Below are 14,692 nucleotides of genomic sequence, written 5' to 3' on the forward strand. Positions count from 1 at the left end.
CTCCTGGGGAACATGTAGTGTGTTGCTGATGGCATGGGTTTTTTTGGTAATTAAGCCCAAGGCCACTGGTTTTGGCCTAACTGCATTCCAGTTTTACTTTGGAACTAGAAATGGAGTCTGGAGGTCAGCTGAGGCCTGTTTGCACATGTGTGTGTGCATGAAGCAACTGGGGAGAGCAGGGATTCAGGGACAGCTACTGGGTGGACTGTGTGTCTAAGCCCAGCTACTGGTGGGATGGGCAGTGTATGTGCTCGTTGTTGGAATCCACTTTACTATGAGGGTAGTGAGGCTCTGGAAAAGTTGCCCAAGGAAGCTGTGGCTGTCCCATCCCTGGAAGTGTTCAAGGCCAGGTTCAAGAGGCCTTGAAGCAACCTGGTCTAGTGGAAGGTGTCCCTGACTGTGGCAGGGGGGTTGGAAATAGATGATCTTGAAGGTCACTTCCACCCAAATAGTCTATGATTCCATGTATGTATGTATATATTTCCCACCAGATCTTTAGCCTGGTCAGCTGGAGGGAGGGACAACTGGTTGGATCTGGGATCACTCCCAATTCAGGTGTAAATGTGTATACTGGGGAATGTCCTTGCCCTCAAAGAATGCAGTTTTAAATAAAATCCCAAGCCCACATTTGCCAAAAACTTGGTGTGTATCTGTTTGTTTGTTGTTTTTTTGTTTGGTTTCGTGCTTTGTTTGGTTTGTTTCATGCTTCATTACCTGGTATTTAGTGCATCCACCGTAACTGAAGATGAGGCCATGTATATTTTTCTACAGGTGAAGTCACACACAGATTTTGAAGTAGAGGTGTTGTGCCTGCTCCCTCTGCCCTGACTGCCCATGTGCATAGGGGTAAACAGAAATTCAGTGGAAGTCATAAACAATTTCTCACTCGTGTGACATCCTTTTTACTCTCCAGCTACTTTCAGTGTAGCTGTATGGCTGGTGATTAACACATCAGCTGCTGCAACCACGTCTTAAGCCACCATGTCTTAACCCACTATGGTGGGTTATAATGCCTTTTTTCCCAAACCGCTCCCTCTATCTGTGCCAGTCATGCTGGGTGTCTCAGCAGACAGCATCAGACGTGGCAGTACCTCCTGTGCCCTTAAGCAGATTCCAGCCCAGAGGTCTCTGAAGCCCAGGTTCTGTTTGGCTTATACACAGCAACATGCTGAAATCAGGTTGTGGGGCTTTGTTTGCTTCGTTTTTCTGACAAGGTGTATTTTTTGTTGTTCCTGTCGCCTACATCCGCTGTTAGTTGTTAGCTTCAGATATGTGGGACAAAAGGATTTTTCTCTTCCTTGCCCAACAAAAATATCCATGGAGCAGCCTATTTCTTCTTGTTACTATTCCAATATATTCAATGAAAAAAAAAAGATTGAATTTATGCTTGTTCTTTGCAGTCATTCATATTGCTGCATAGGGCAGAACATGCATGGAATGCCAGTTAGTGTCATCTATGCATGTTTTATGTGGACTCTCCCACCAACAGTGGCTGACTGTGCCGTTAGCTGTTGTAAATACTCTGAAAATCCAAATCTTTTTTTGAAACCATCCTTGTAAATGCTTCCCCAAAGGTTGTATTTTATGTTGCCTAATAGCAATTACTGTTACTAGGCAAAGATGGGTTGTTACATAAACCATACAGAAAACACACTGCATGTTTTAATTAAATGTTGCCATTTGCCTTACTAATAGTACTTCCCAGATGATAGTGTTTCTGTCGAGGGTAGAAATTGTTAAGTTCCATGCTTGGCTAAAGTAGTGTCCATGCTGGATATGATCTCAGAAGCCTACACCTGAAGACTTTGTGCTTTTTAAAACCTTTGTCAATACCATGCCATAGACAATTTTAAATATACCTTACCCATAAATCCTCTGCTTGAATGGACAAATTCAGCTGTAGCTGTATATAATGCTGAATTCCCCTTAAATAACCATTTATAGTCAGTCCATTATTCTGTAGGTGATTCTTTTTAAAAGAAGAATAAAAGAACACCTATAGCGGGCAGTTATGAAATGACCTGTCTGAAGCTCAACTTTGAGCTTTAGGGATCACATGAAGTCATATGCTTGCAACTTTTATTTTCTATAAAGTAAATATGGGTATTCTCATTGTGTGTTTATGCGTTTAGCGATTTGGTATGCTGGTGGCCTTGCAAAACCAATATATTAATGTCTCAGTTTCACTGGATGTCCCTTTTATAAAAGGGCCTGGGGTTGTTTTGCTCAGCTGTCATCCTGGGTCTCAAGCTGATGCAGCTTCAGATTTTTTCCTACTCTTTGAATGGAAACTTTATGCCTCCATCTGTCGATCTGTCTCACTCCAGTTATGCTTCATCTGAGTTGGGAAGACCAAAACTGAATCCAGTAATCCAGTTTCAGACATGACAGTGATTTTATAATAAATAACAGCAGAATATTTTCAGTGTTACTTTCTATTCTGTTTTGGGTTTGGGGATGTTGTGGAGAAATAAAAATGGAAGAACCACTTGTGCTGGCTGATGATTATAGGAAGATCATTACATTGCTGAAAGTTACGGTCTACAAACTCTGGTCAGTTATGGTGAATTGAGAGATGAATCTACATTGACAGAATGGTACGAGCAATTGATTTGGATCTGAAAATTGAGCTAGTAGATACAATGGTTTAATATAAGAGCTATGATTTTAATGAATCTTGAGTTGAAAAAAAAAGTGTAAATATGAAAAGCTGCTCAGTATTGTTAGAGTTGCCCATCATAAGGAAATCAAAATACTTTTAAACCGACAGCAAAAGCAGTGTATCAATTCATTTAGTCTCAGAACCGTATTCAAATATGTTTTATATTGAAAAAAAATCAGTTTCATACAAATGCAAATTACAGTCTTGAAAAGTTGATTCTGCACCACTACAAATTGCATTCACTTTCATTAGCATTTGAATAAATGCTGCATTTCTGGTGGAAAAGGTTTGTCGCATTGACAAAGCACTCAAAGCCAATTGTGCTGATTAAAAAAGAAAAGGTTCTATAGCAGGTTTGAAAAAAGCAGTTTTGTAAGGCTTCATCAGTCAGGGATATTCATTTCTAATCTGCTTTTAACTTTATTGCTTAGATGATTGATTGGTTTCCCTTAACTTTTTTTTAAATTCATTTTATTGTAACTTGCTAGGAGATCAGCGGGGCTGTTTGCAGTACTCCTCAATGGCGGGACAATGGCATTGTTTAGTTGTTTTTCAAGTGTTGGGAGAAAACCGTGTCAATCGCCCTTGACTTATGAACACAAACTAAAGCAGAATTAGGTGGCTATGACTGCTCAGCATTTTTGGGTGGGGCCAGATGTTGAAATAAGCACTTGTGCCTGGCTTGCAGAAACCGTTTTCTGTGTTTTTGTGTAAACTGCTCTGTCTCACAGTTAAATGCCAGATCCCTGCTTGTGGTTATTACAGACCACTACTTCTTAAGGCTACAATGTAGAATCATAGAATCAATTAGGTTGGAAAAGACCTTTAAGATCATCAAGTCCAACCATTATCCCAGGGCTGCTAAGTCCATCACTAAACCATGTCACAAAGAGCCTCATCTACATGGTTTGTGAGCACTTCCATGAACGGTGATTCCATCACTTCCCTGGGCAGCCTGTTCCAATTCCTGATCACCCTCTCTGTGAAGAAATTTTTTCTAATATCCAATGTAAACCTTCCCTGGTGCAGCTTGAGGCCGTTACCTCTTGCCCTATAGCTTGTTATTTGGGAGAAGAGACCAACCCCCACCTCACTACAACCTCCTTTCAGGTAGCTGTAGAGAGTGATAAAGTTCCCCCTGAGCCTTCTCCAGATTAAACAACCCCAGTTCCCTTAGCCATTCCTCATGAGACTTGTGCTTCAGACCCTTCACCAGCTTTTTTGCCCTTCTCTGGGCCTGCTCCAGCACCTCAATATCTCTCTTATAGTGAGCAGCCCAGAACTGAACACAAGAGTCAAGGTGTGGCCTCACAAGTGCTGAGTACAGGGAGATGATCATTGCCCTGCCTCTGCTGGCTAGTCTACTTCTGATACAGGCCAGGACACTGTTGGCCTTCCTGGCTGCACCCTTTGGTGTGGACAGATTCCTGTAGCTCAGGCCACTCTATGTCACCAGCACTTCGTTCTCTGTGAAGATGAGAAAGGAGCTGTATAGGATCAGTCAGATAAACAGCCTGCGGTCTTGGAAGACACTGTTCTCAAGGCAGAATCTCTTTCCCCTTTTTGTTTATTTCCCCTCCCACATGATGGGAGGGGGTGGCATTTGGGGCCAGTGGAAGTAAATTTTTAGGTTTTCCTTGCATAAGAACAGCTGGAGCAAACACAGATAGGAGAAGGAGATAGGGATCCTGTAACATTTTTTAATATAGATGGTTTGATGTCCAAGAATTTCACGCAGGTTGGGTTTTGAAACATCTGTTCCTCTGAGAAGTAGAACACACCGGTTTATTTTATTTTTGTAAAATTCTTAAACAAAAAGCTGATTGCTAAATAGAAAAGGCAGTGTTTCTTTGCTAATGCACAAGTTAAGGCTCTTAGAGTTTTACACAAGGAGAGTATTGCATTTTAAGGTAAATGGAAACATTTTTCATGTTTGTAAAACTTCCTGCAACCATCAGTTCACAACTCTTAGGAACCGGGGGTAATAATTCTTTCAGCAGTTTAATTGTTGTGCTTTTTCTTTTTTTAATGGGTTGTGTAAAACATCTTTTTTATCTTCATACATATGCATGTATGTTTATCTAAATATAAAGATACGTATCTATTCATTGCCAAGGTCTTAATTTATTTTTTGTCCTTGCTTTATAGGTTATATTTTGAAACACCTGTCTGGATAACCATGTCCTTCCGTTTACACAGCTGTATTATGCTATTAAAATATATGTAGATCTTTATTCAGAAAATGCCAAACGGTAGTTCCCTCCATTCAGCACTACCAGAAGAATAGAAGACTTCCCTTGCTTTTTCACTTTGAAGAGGGGAAGAACCTTATGAGTTCACAAATGGTAAATAAAAAAAAGGCATAAACCTGTAAACTGCTGTACTGAGTGTGCTGGAGGAAAGCAAACATCATTCCTGTCTTCAAGACGGACCAGAAGGAAGATCTGGATAACTTCAAGCTGGTCAGGTTCGTCTTCATCCTTGTGAAGGTGATGGAGCAAATTCTCCTGGAAACCGTTTCCAAGGGCAGTGATGTGAATTAGTCATCATGGATAATGGGTGCCTGCCCAACGTGGTAGCCTTCTAAAATAAGAAGGCTGAGTGCTGGATCAGGTAAAAGCAGTGGATGTCATTTGATTTCAGCTGTAGTGAGGCTTTCAACACTGTCTTACTGATGAAATACAGACTAAAGAAGTGGACAGTGAGGTAGATTGAAAACTGACGGAACTGCTGGTCTTCAGTGGCTGTGATTAGCTCAGCTGAATTCCAGTCACCAGTGGTGTGCCTCAGGGGACTATACTGGGGCCAGTCCTGTTTAACATCTTCATTAATGACCTGGATGACAGGGGCAGAGTGCACCCTCAGCGAGTTGGCAGATGGCACAGAGTAGGGGATACAGTTGTGTTTGACAGTCAAGATGAATGTGTTGCCTTTTAGAAGGACCCTGACAGGCTAGAGCACAGAGCCAACAGAAAACCCACTTTCAAATGCTTGTCTTCAAGTAGACCGCTGGCACCTCTCTTACATGAAGCATCGTTTCCTGCAGATAGAAGGCATCTGACTTGAGCTTCAGACAATGAAAAGATACTTCCCAAGGAAGCCTGCACATGAAGAGGAAGTCCTGTAGAGATTACTCAAAGCTTGCATGTTAGGGAGTTTGAGGTGTTCGTTGATGGCTCTGATATTTACATCGTTATGGAATGGTCTATGGTCTGCTTTTTTTTTCCCTGACACTTAATGCTTTCTGAAATATTCAGTGTTACACATACTAAGAAGGGGCAGAGATTTCCTGCACCACTGCTGCAGATTACCCAGTAGAGCTGTTTCCCTTTCTTTGATGTTTACATTTAAAATTATCATATTTGTTTCCTCATAAAAATTTATGTCAAAGTTCAACAATATTTTTCTTTTTTTAAGATTTTCAGCAGCAACTTAGGTGCTGCTTTGTGACTACATTTTATTTGTGTTTGTGCTTCTTTTTAGGCCAAATGCAGATTAACCTCCTGAAAGAAAAAGCTGAAGTCATGGTATGAACTTCTGCAATTCAGTACATCTGGGCAAGTTCATCCTCAGCAGAGATAAATTAAAAACAAACTGGTTGATTCACTGTGAGTCAGACTGCAAAAAGGGCGCATATGGGCTTCAGAAAGACAAAGTATACATTCCAGGTGGCCTAATAAACTAAATTTTGGGTTATATTTTTAATGTTAGGCCTGTGCAAATAATGATGGCACTGGTTTTTTTTAGTCATTTATTGAGGTTCTGCAGCACTGGAGAATAGTCAGCAGAGATACAGGTAATTGTGAGCTTCAGATGATCACTTACATTTTTAATGCATCTGAAGTGAGTGGTTAATACTCACTTGTAATGTTGATATGCAGAGTGGAGAAATCTGAGAGTCTTAAGTAGAAAGTACACATTAATGTATGGCTAAGCCTACCAGGGCTAACTCACAATGCCCTGCATTGAAATAAAGGACTCAGATTTTGAATGTGTGTGCTCCTGTCAATGACAGACTGTGAATTCTTGTACTTATGACCTAGTAATGGCTGAATAATGAACTGTTTCATAAGTTGCATGTCATCACCTTGTATGTACAGCATGCCAATCCATGTTTTATCATATACAATAACATAGTCATTACATTATTGTTAGGACTTCTGGTACATTTTGCCAAAGATCTCTGTGAAATTCTTACTGCCCTCACTGATGAGTTATGGTTACTTGGGGCAACACAGTTGCTGTAAATTATTTTCTCATTAAACTTCATAAAATCCGTAAGAATATATAATTCTTGTTAAATAACTAGTTTTCAGATTCTGTATAGCGCTGAGTATAAATGTGAAGCACTGTCGAGGTGTTTCAAGTCTTATAGTATTATACACATTTTGATTTAACTATCTCATGTCTTACAATCCTCCATCGTCACCTTGCACAAACCACCTCCTTGACTCTTAATTCTCATATCATAGTTTTGTGTCAATTCCTGCTGATTTTATGGAAAAGATGGACTAAAGAGGTCTTTTCAATGATGTAACTGAGTGGGACCTTTGAAAAGATTAGCTAATTTCTCTATTTTCTTCTTTTCTTTCTTGCTTCTTTGTTCTTGCACCTTCAGGTATACACTTCTGTCATCTGCTTATCCTCTTTTGCAGATACATGTATTCCTTTGATAACTTTTCCTCTCTCCTCTGCATACACTTGTGGTTGTGTTTCTCATGCCTAAAGGTATCCTGTTGGCAGGTTTTGAACGTATCTACTTCCAAAGCTGATTCTGCTGTCCTGAAGGTATCTCATGTTTTCCATGCCTTTTTCTGCTTCATGACAATGATTCCAATGGCAGCATCTAGGTTGAAATTCTGTCTTTCTTTTCACTTGCAGAGGTCTGGGACCTCTCTTGCAATAAAGTGCAAAGAAGCATATAGAAATGACTGAAAGCTGTGAGTTAGCAGTGGAAAACCTTTTCCTACCTCTTGCAGTGTATTTCAGAAATTATTGGTATAAACTCCCATTTTTTTATAGGACAAATATTTTATTTGTCCCTTAAGGAATTGATTCTGTGTCTCTAAAGTCATAGCAGGGAATTTCTGCAAATTCTGGGTTTTCTTCTACAGAGGGTATGCCCTTCTTTTTCTCTGATAGACTATTCAGAATAGAGAGAGAGAGAAATACTGTTTTCTCTAACACTGACACTGGTGAACTCCTAGTGAATATGATGCAAATAGCCATGTCATCCTTTGGGTTTATTGAATTTCAGGTTCAAAAATCTCCTGACAAGGGGAAAAAAAAATATACATGAGTACTATACATGCCCCCAGCACTGGTTGTGTGCAAGATGACAGAAAAAAAGTGGACATCCTCTTTTCCCTGTCTTATCATCATCCAGGCAGGGTGTTTGTGTATGGAAATCAGTTGCTGGCAAGCCAGCAAATAAGTAATCAGTGATCAATACAGTATATGCAGATTTTTATTTTTGCTGTAAATCTGCCCATGGTATATGCATCAGCCTTGTTTTTTAAGAAAGCAGAAGGATCACTAGAGTGGAAATAATGTATCTGAAGAGTCAGGATGTTCATTTTCAGTATACTTCATTTTCATTGTCAGATTTTTGCCTCCTTGCTGCATGCTGGGATTGAGAAGTTTTCTTGACAGGGCACCTGTGATCCATTGCTTACGTCGTGCAGAGTAAACACAGCATCTTTCTTGAGACAGACTGCCCAGTTTATCTCTGCTAGCAAACTGTAGTAGAGAAATACGATAAAGGCAGTTCTACCACAGGTGGACTTGATTTCTGAGGATGCAGAGAATGCTTGCACTGCTGGGGACTCTGCTGTTTTGCGATCAGCTTTAATTTGCAACTGAAGTTAGATAAAAATTCCACCAAAGTCAGCAGTATGGGAAATGTGCTGAACTAACATAGTCAATCATCTGCTTTGAAGGGTGAGTGCTTTCTGGCCAACTTACATTCCTGGTGAGCTAATGTTTCAGAGAGTGGCATGCACAGCTACCTTCAGTGAATTTGTTGACCTCTCTGAGGGAGTGAGTTTGTCCCCAGGTTGCATGCTACTGAGTATATCGACAGTAGCCTCCTGTGCTCCTCAAACACTCTTGCCCTGTTACAGGAAAACGCCAGGACTGATCTCTCATTGCAGGTCATTGGGCAGCTGCAGTGCTAGAGAATACGATTTTATGGTGTTTATAATACTTACCTTGTTTAAGGTGGGGAAGGATGAAAAGAGAAAATGCTTTTGGAAATGGCAGCCTGGGTGACGTTAAAAGGAGTTGTCTGACATTATCTTGTAGAAAGAAGCTAAGGATAGCACAGATTTACTAGGGGAAAAAACATCTAATTGCTTTATAGGAAATTGTTACTCAAAATAAGGCAAAATACGCTGCTATATTGAAATAAACAGGGATGGAACTTCTGCCCAAATAATGTTGTTAATCAGCAGAAATCTGTGGTTGGGCATCGGTATGGAGTTCTTAAATTAGAGACTGTGGGTGGATGGCACAGTCTTTCTGTAACCCACAGCTTTTATGTGTGAAATCATCAGTCAAAACATCATCATGTTAAGGGTGAAGCATAAAAGAAATCTCTTGTGTCTTTATTTCAGATGATCAAACACATTATTTGCAGTGTCCCATCCTCATTGTGTCACAGGGAATCATTACTGATATGATCCACTGTCATCTGTTGTGTTCTAGTCTAGCTAATGCCTGACATCTGTTTCTGCATTTTTCTTACAATCAATCTGTTTCACTTCCCAGAGAAAGAATACAAGAGCTATAGGTAGGGTTGGGTTCTTTTTTTGGTTTTGTGGCTGTATTCTTTGTACTATTCTTGCTCATGTGGACATGCCTCAATAACATTGGTACCATACAAACAGAGAATGCATATAAAGAGGTACCTGCTGTGATGACCTTTGTAAAGAGAAAGTATCGTGTCAATGTTGAGAAGTAAATAAAAGATTACTGTAAAATAAGAAAGTAGGAGAAAAAACAAAATGAGTCTGACCATTGATTTAAGTTCAGAACAATTTTAGAGGAGCTGAAAATGATTGCAAAGCTTAGAGACTGTTTAACAAATTAACACCAAGCACTTCTATTTATCATTTTTGGCTCATAGAATTAGCTTCATTTCAGAAGCAATGACAGATAGATTTCTTGATTTATGATACTTTTCGGCTGAGGCTTGAAGCACTCTTAAAACCCTTGTAGCAAAAATCTTTTCTATTGACCTATGGGAGTTCTATTGATCTCCAACAAAAGGCAAGGCAAGTTCCTATGGGAACTCCTATGGGAGTTCTATTGATCTCCTCAAAAGGCAAGCCACAAAATCACATCTTACAAAAGACAGTCATCAATCTTCATACTCTGTTTCATTTTCTTTTTAAGACATAATATTTCACAGTGAAACTGCTGTTAATAAGGTGTTCAAAAAGCGCCAAACCCACCAATGAGTTTAAAAATGTTTTTAAAGCAGCAACTTGATTTTCAAAACTGGTGGTTTTGTTGCAAGCTTGGATCTATGCTTCTTTGTGTCGCTTAACTGTAGTGTTTTAAGTTTTAGGCAACTGCAGTAGCTAGGCTGGTCAGTGAGAGATTTTGGGAGCTGGACTCCTGGGCCTGGCTGAGCTTTAGTTTAGGGAAACCTTTATGAATATTGGTGCTTCTGCTCTCTTGAATACAGAAACATGTCCAAACTTGGCAGGATTTTTCAAGTATGCTTAATTATTTATACTCCAAATTGTCTTGGATGCATTTAGAAAGTTGGCCCTGTCCTTACCGTTTTAACATTTGAATTTGTTTGATTATCTTTTATTCTCTTTCTTTTCCCACCCACTATTTTTCTTTGCTTTGCTCTAGTATTTATATATATGTTATATTTATTTTTCAGCAATAAACAACAAAGGAAAACATAGGCCATTCTTGTCAGAATGATATCAAGAAAGCCAAAGGTCATGAGGAGTTAACGCTTAAATATTGTCCCTCAGCACAGATAGTCAGCTCATGTTTGCGGTGAGATGACTGAGAGATACTGCTTAGATGTCTACATTCTTGGGTGCTCTGCTGGACTGTATAGATATGCTTCTGCTGGAGCCATCAGTATTGTCAGATTTGAATTCTTGATGGTTTCCAGTTGGACATGTTCCTTGAGCACAGGCTCACATCTGTACATCTGCACTTTCAGTGAGAGAGGTCATGATTCCCATGTATATATTCCCAAATTTTCATTTCCCCATCTCAGAGGATGCTGATTCTTCTGCAATTCTGGGACATTACATTCCATCAGAATTGGGAAATGATGTTGTGTGAGAGGTTTGCAATCTAGTGGATCTCTTTCAACCTGATGCTTTGGGCAAGGAAAACTACCACTGTAAGTGGAGCATGTCAAGTGCTGCATTGGATCAGGTGTGCAGAGCAGTGCTGGAATCTCTGTTGTTGGGGATTTGTGAAATGTGCCTGGATTGGACCTTAAGCAACCCAATCTAGTCCTGGAAATTAGCCACATCTGGAGCAGAGTAAGGGCTTACATGGCAGAGATTGCTTTCAGCCTAAATTCTTCAATGATCCTATGAGATGATCAAGTCTAATCACAAGAGGCTAAATGCAAAGCACAGTTATCTGTATGCATTCGTGTACCCAAACAAGAAAGAAAATAAACAAACCATCTTCCTGCAGCTGTGAGAGTTAAAAAAAATCCATTGGCAAATAGCAATACTTCATGATAAAGACAGTTACGGCTAAGAGATAATGTAGGTGTTAAGAAAATATGCATGACTGAGCATATTTCCTATCAACTGTCATCACTGCTGGGTGGGGGGCACTGGTCAAGGCTGACTAAGATGACTCTGTCAGAAGTTTCAGGAGTGTAACTCCCAAAGTGATGAGTAGAAGCACCATACATGACACTGCTGTTTCAGACAACTGCAGCATCTGTTTTTCTTATCAAGTCTTTTTCATTCTTCTATACTTTGAGTCCAGTTCCATTATCAGTTACATGGAAATGTAGAAATACTGTTCAAAGTCTTTTTTGCGGTGTGGTACTGCACCACACTGGGACTTTTTGTAAGTTCATTCTTTGGTCTTGAAAAGTTTGTATATGTAATTGCGCACTTTGATTTTGGTCTGTATTTCCCCAGTGCACAGGGGTTTAGTGAATTCAAATGATTAACAAATATTGGCAGACAGGTCTTTTTTTTTTTTTTTTTTATCAGCATGCCTGCCAAGTGTTAGCAGAATTCAATTTAAAAAGATTGAGATAATGATCTCTCTCCTTATAGCATGTTACTTTGTCTGGCCTGTACAGCCCATTTTTCTCTCAGACAGTCAAGTTACACAACGTGGAAGCTTTTAAAGCGTATAGATAAATAGCAAAATCCTAACACTGACTGATTTCTTTGTACCTGTGTCAAATCTAACTTTGAAAAAATATTCTTACATTTAAATGGGTAAGTGCAAATTTTTCATTACATTTCTGTTAAAAGTGTGTGCTAATGGGAAAATGATAGGCTGCATTGCCTTCAAATTTGAATTGTAGTAAAAATGAACTGTGAAAACAGTTTGATTTTATATTATAAAAATAACATAAATTAGCTTGATTTTATGATATATTTTCATGTAATTCCTTTATATTTGTAGCTACAGTACAGTAAAATAGTTCATCAATTTTACGGAGGCTTTTGCTTTAGTGTCCAGAAGATCTCCTTCTCTGTAGGTTTCGTGTTCATCCTCCTGCTCAGAGCACTACTGCCACCAGTGCTACTCAGATAAACTGTGGCACTGTTCAGCTGTCGTGAAAATTGCTACGCGTAGAAAAGGATATATATGTATACATACATCAGTATAACTTTTTAAAGTTTAGTTTTCTGTTTCAAGTTCTAAAACTATTACAATTATACAGAAAGAATTATGAGAGTGGAAGGTGGTCTCTAATAAATTCTGGTTTAGTTGTCTTAAGTTTCTCAACTTTGCTGGTGGTCTTCTACTGAATTGTTTAGGATCTATTCTAAATCCTTTTGAAATCAGCAAGCATCAGGGGAATAGAGCAGGCCTGAGTGCTGTCACAGACACTGGCTTTAGGATCAGTGGAAATTTTCCACACACATACATTTCTATCACAGTGTGCTGATGCACTGAAGGTGAAACACTCTGTGGAAATGTGTCAACACTGATGAAGCTTTCAAAGAATGTTAAATACGTAGATCTACTTTACAACAGCTGTAAAATCAATATAAAGGGTGAGAGGAGATGCTTTCCTGCTGTTTGTGGTGTTCTGCCTCTTCTCAGGTGTGCAGGTATGGAATAAACAATGTAAAAGTTGTGTAAGGTGGGATGTGGAAAGAACCTTGAGTATATTAAACTGGGCAGGATATAGGTGTGATTTTGGGCAGAGCATAATTATAAGCTTTTGAAAAAGGAAGCATTTTTGAACATAAAGGCAAAGTGGGCTTTATGGTATGTTATTTATTTAATAAAAAATGATGAGGTAAATTAATTTATAAGAGTCTGTATATTTGAATGTGTCTATACTACTTACTAGATGGGATTTCTTGCTTGTCTTACCAATAATAGGAAGAGAGATTCATGACTGAAGATCTCAATATATGATTTAACTTCTATAATTTAAATAGTTAACCATCTCTGAGGAACTTGATTTATGTGCAGAGCTGGTCTTGAAAGTATTGCTTATTCTGAGGGAACAATCTTTTCTTCATGTCTATTGTATTTGTCTCCTGACTTTCATCTCTTGTCGGCCAGTATTAGCTTACATTTTGTAGTATCCTGTTGTTACTATGTACCGGTGTTTTTCCTGCATGATAATACATTTTCTCTACTTACAAGAATTGTTGGAGCACAGTAATTGTTGGATAATAAACAACTGTTGTCATCTGCTAGAAAGAACAGAAAAGTAGAATAAGGATGGTGTTACGGTAACTGCCCCTTTTACTCCACCACAAAGCGAAAAATAGTAAGTCAGTCAAGTGAAGCTTTTGAAATGGAAAGGATGAAACTTTATTTTTTTAATAACATGGAAGGAAGCTGACAATGAATTGTGTAACAGCCTGTTATCAGCATGTCAGCACTTGCAAACTTGTTTCTGCTATCAGAACAATGTGATTTTCTTGGTTGATCTCTTCACTTAGGTAGTGAAACAAATTTTCTAGGCTAACTAAAGGCAGGCCTCTTTTAAGTCATTGGGATGCTTTCTTGTAAAATTTCAGTTTACCCCTGATTCTCTCTTTCTCAGTAGATTTCTTTGCAGGTTGTCATGCCATATTATCTGAAATGGTTTACAGGGTAACCACACCAGAAAGCAGCAAAGAATCTGTGGCTGCAGTTACAGGCAGAGATATGGGTTCTTACCCACATCAAAAGGACTAAAATGACACTCGTAACCTTTTGGGGAGTAGTCAGCATAGATTTATGAAGGGGAGATGATATCTGAACAACCTGACAGATTTCCACAATGAGATGACTGTCTTGGCAGATGAAGGGAGGGCAGTTAATGTTGTTTATCTTGAGTTTAGAAAGGCTTTCAACACTGCCTCCTATAACATCTCTCTTAGACAACCTGAAGAAACGTAGTCTGGAGTAATAGACAGTGTTTGAAAACCAGCTGAACTTCTGGGCTCAGACAGTTGCCATCAGCAGCATGAAACCTAGCTGGAGTCAAGCCACTAATGGTGTTCCCCAGGGGCCAGTACTGGGTCCAGTCCTGCTGTCCTGGGTTCAGCAGTAGCAGTCATTTTTCTCCTTCTTGGTAGCTGGTGCAGTGCAGTGTTTTGACTTTCGGCTCGGGAACAGAGCTGATAACAATGATGTCTTGGTTTGGCCAAGGACTTTGTGAGCCTCATGCTCTGCCAGGGAAGAGTGAAAGCCGGGAGGAAGCAGAGGCAGGACACCTGACCCAAGCTAGCCAAAGAGATATTCCATACCACAGCACGTCATGCCCAGGATGTAACTGGGAGTTAGCCGGAAGGGCTGGGGGTCTGCAGGGTTGGAGGAGGTATCAGTGCTTGGTCGGGT

At 39.5% G+C, this 14,692-nt stretch overlaps 1 protein-coding gene across 1 annotated transcript in view; it reads right to left on the reverse strand.

Moving 5' to 3' along the window:
• The window catches only part of SEMA5A (semaphorin 5A), an 831,366-nt gene that overhangs the window by 248,173 nt on the left and 568,501 nt on the right, over positions 1-14,692 (reverse strand). The window lies entirely within an intron of this gene.

This window comes from Pezoporus flaviventris, unplaced genomic scaffold (genome assembly GCF_033815535.1).
Source record: "Pezoporus flaviventris isolate CSIRO_AGI_PZ_B2104156 unplaced genomic scaffold, CSIRO_AGI_Pfla_v1 ptg000007l, whole genome shotgun sequence".
NCBI lineage: Eukaryota > Metazoa > Chordata > Aves > Psittaciformes > Psittacidae > Pezoporus > Pezoporus flaviventris.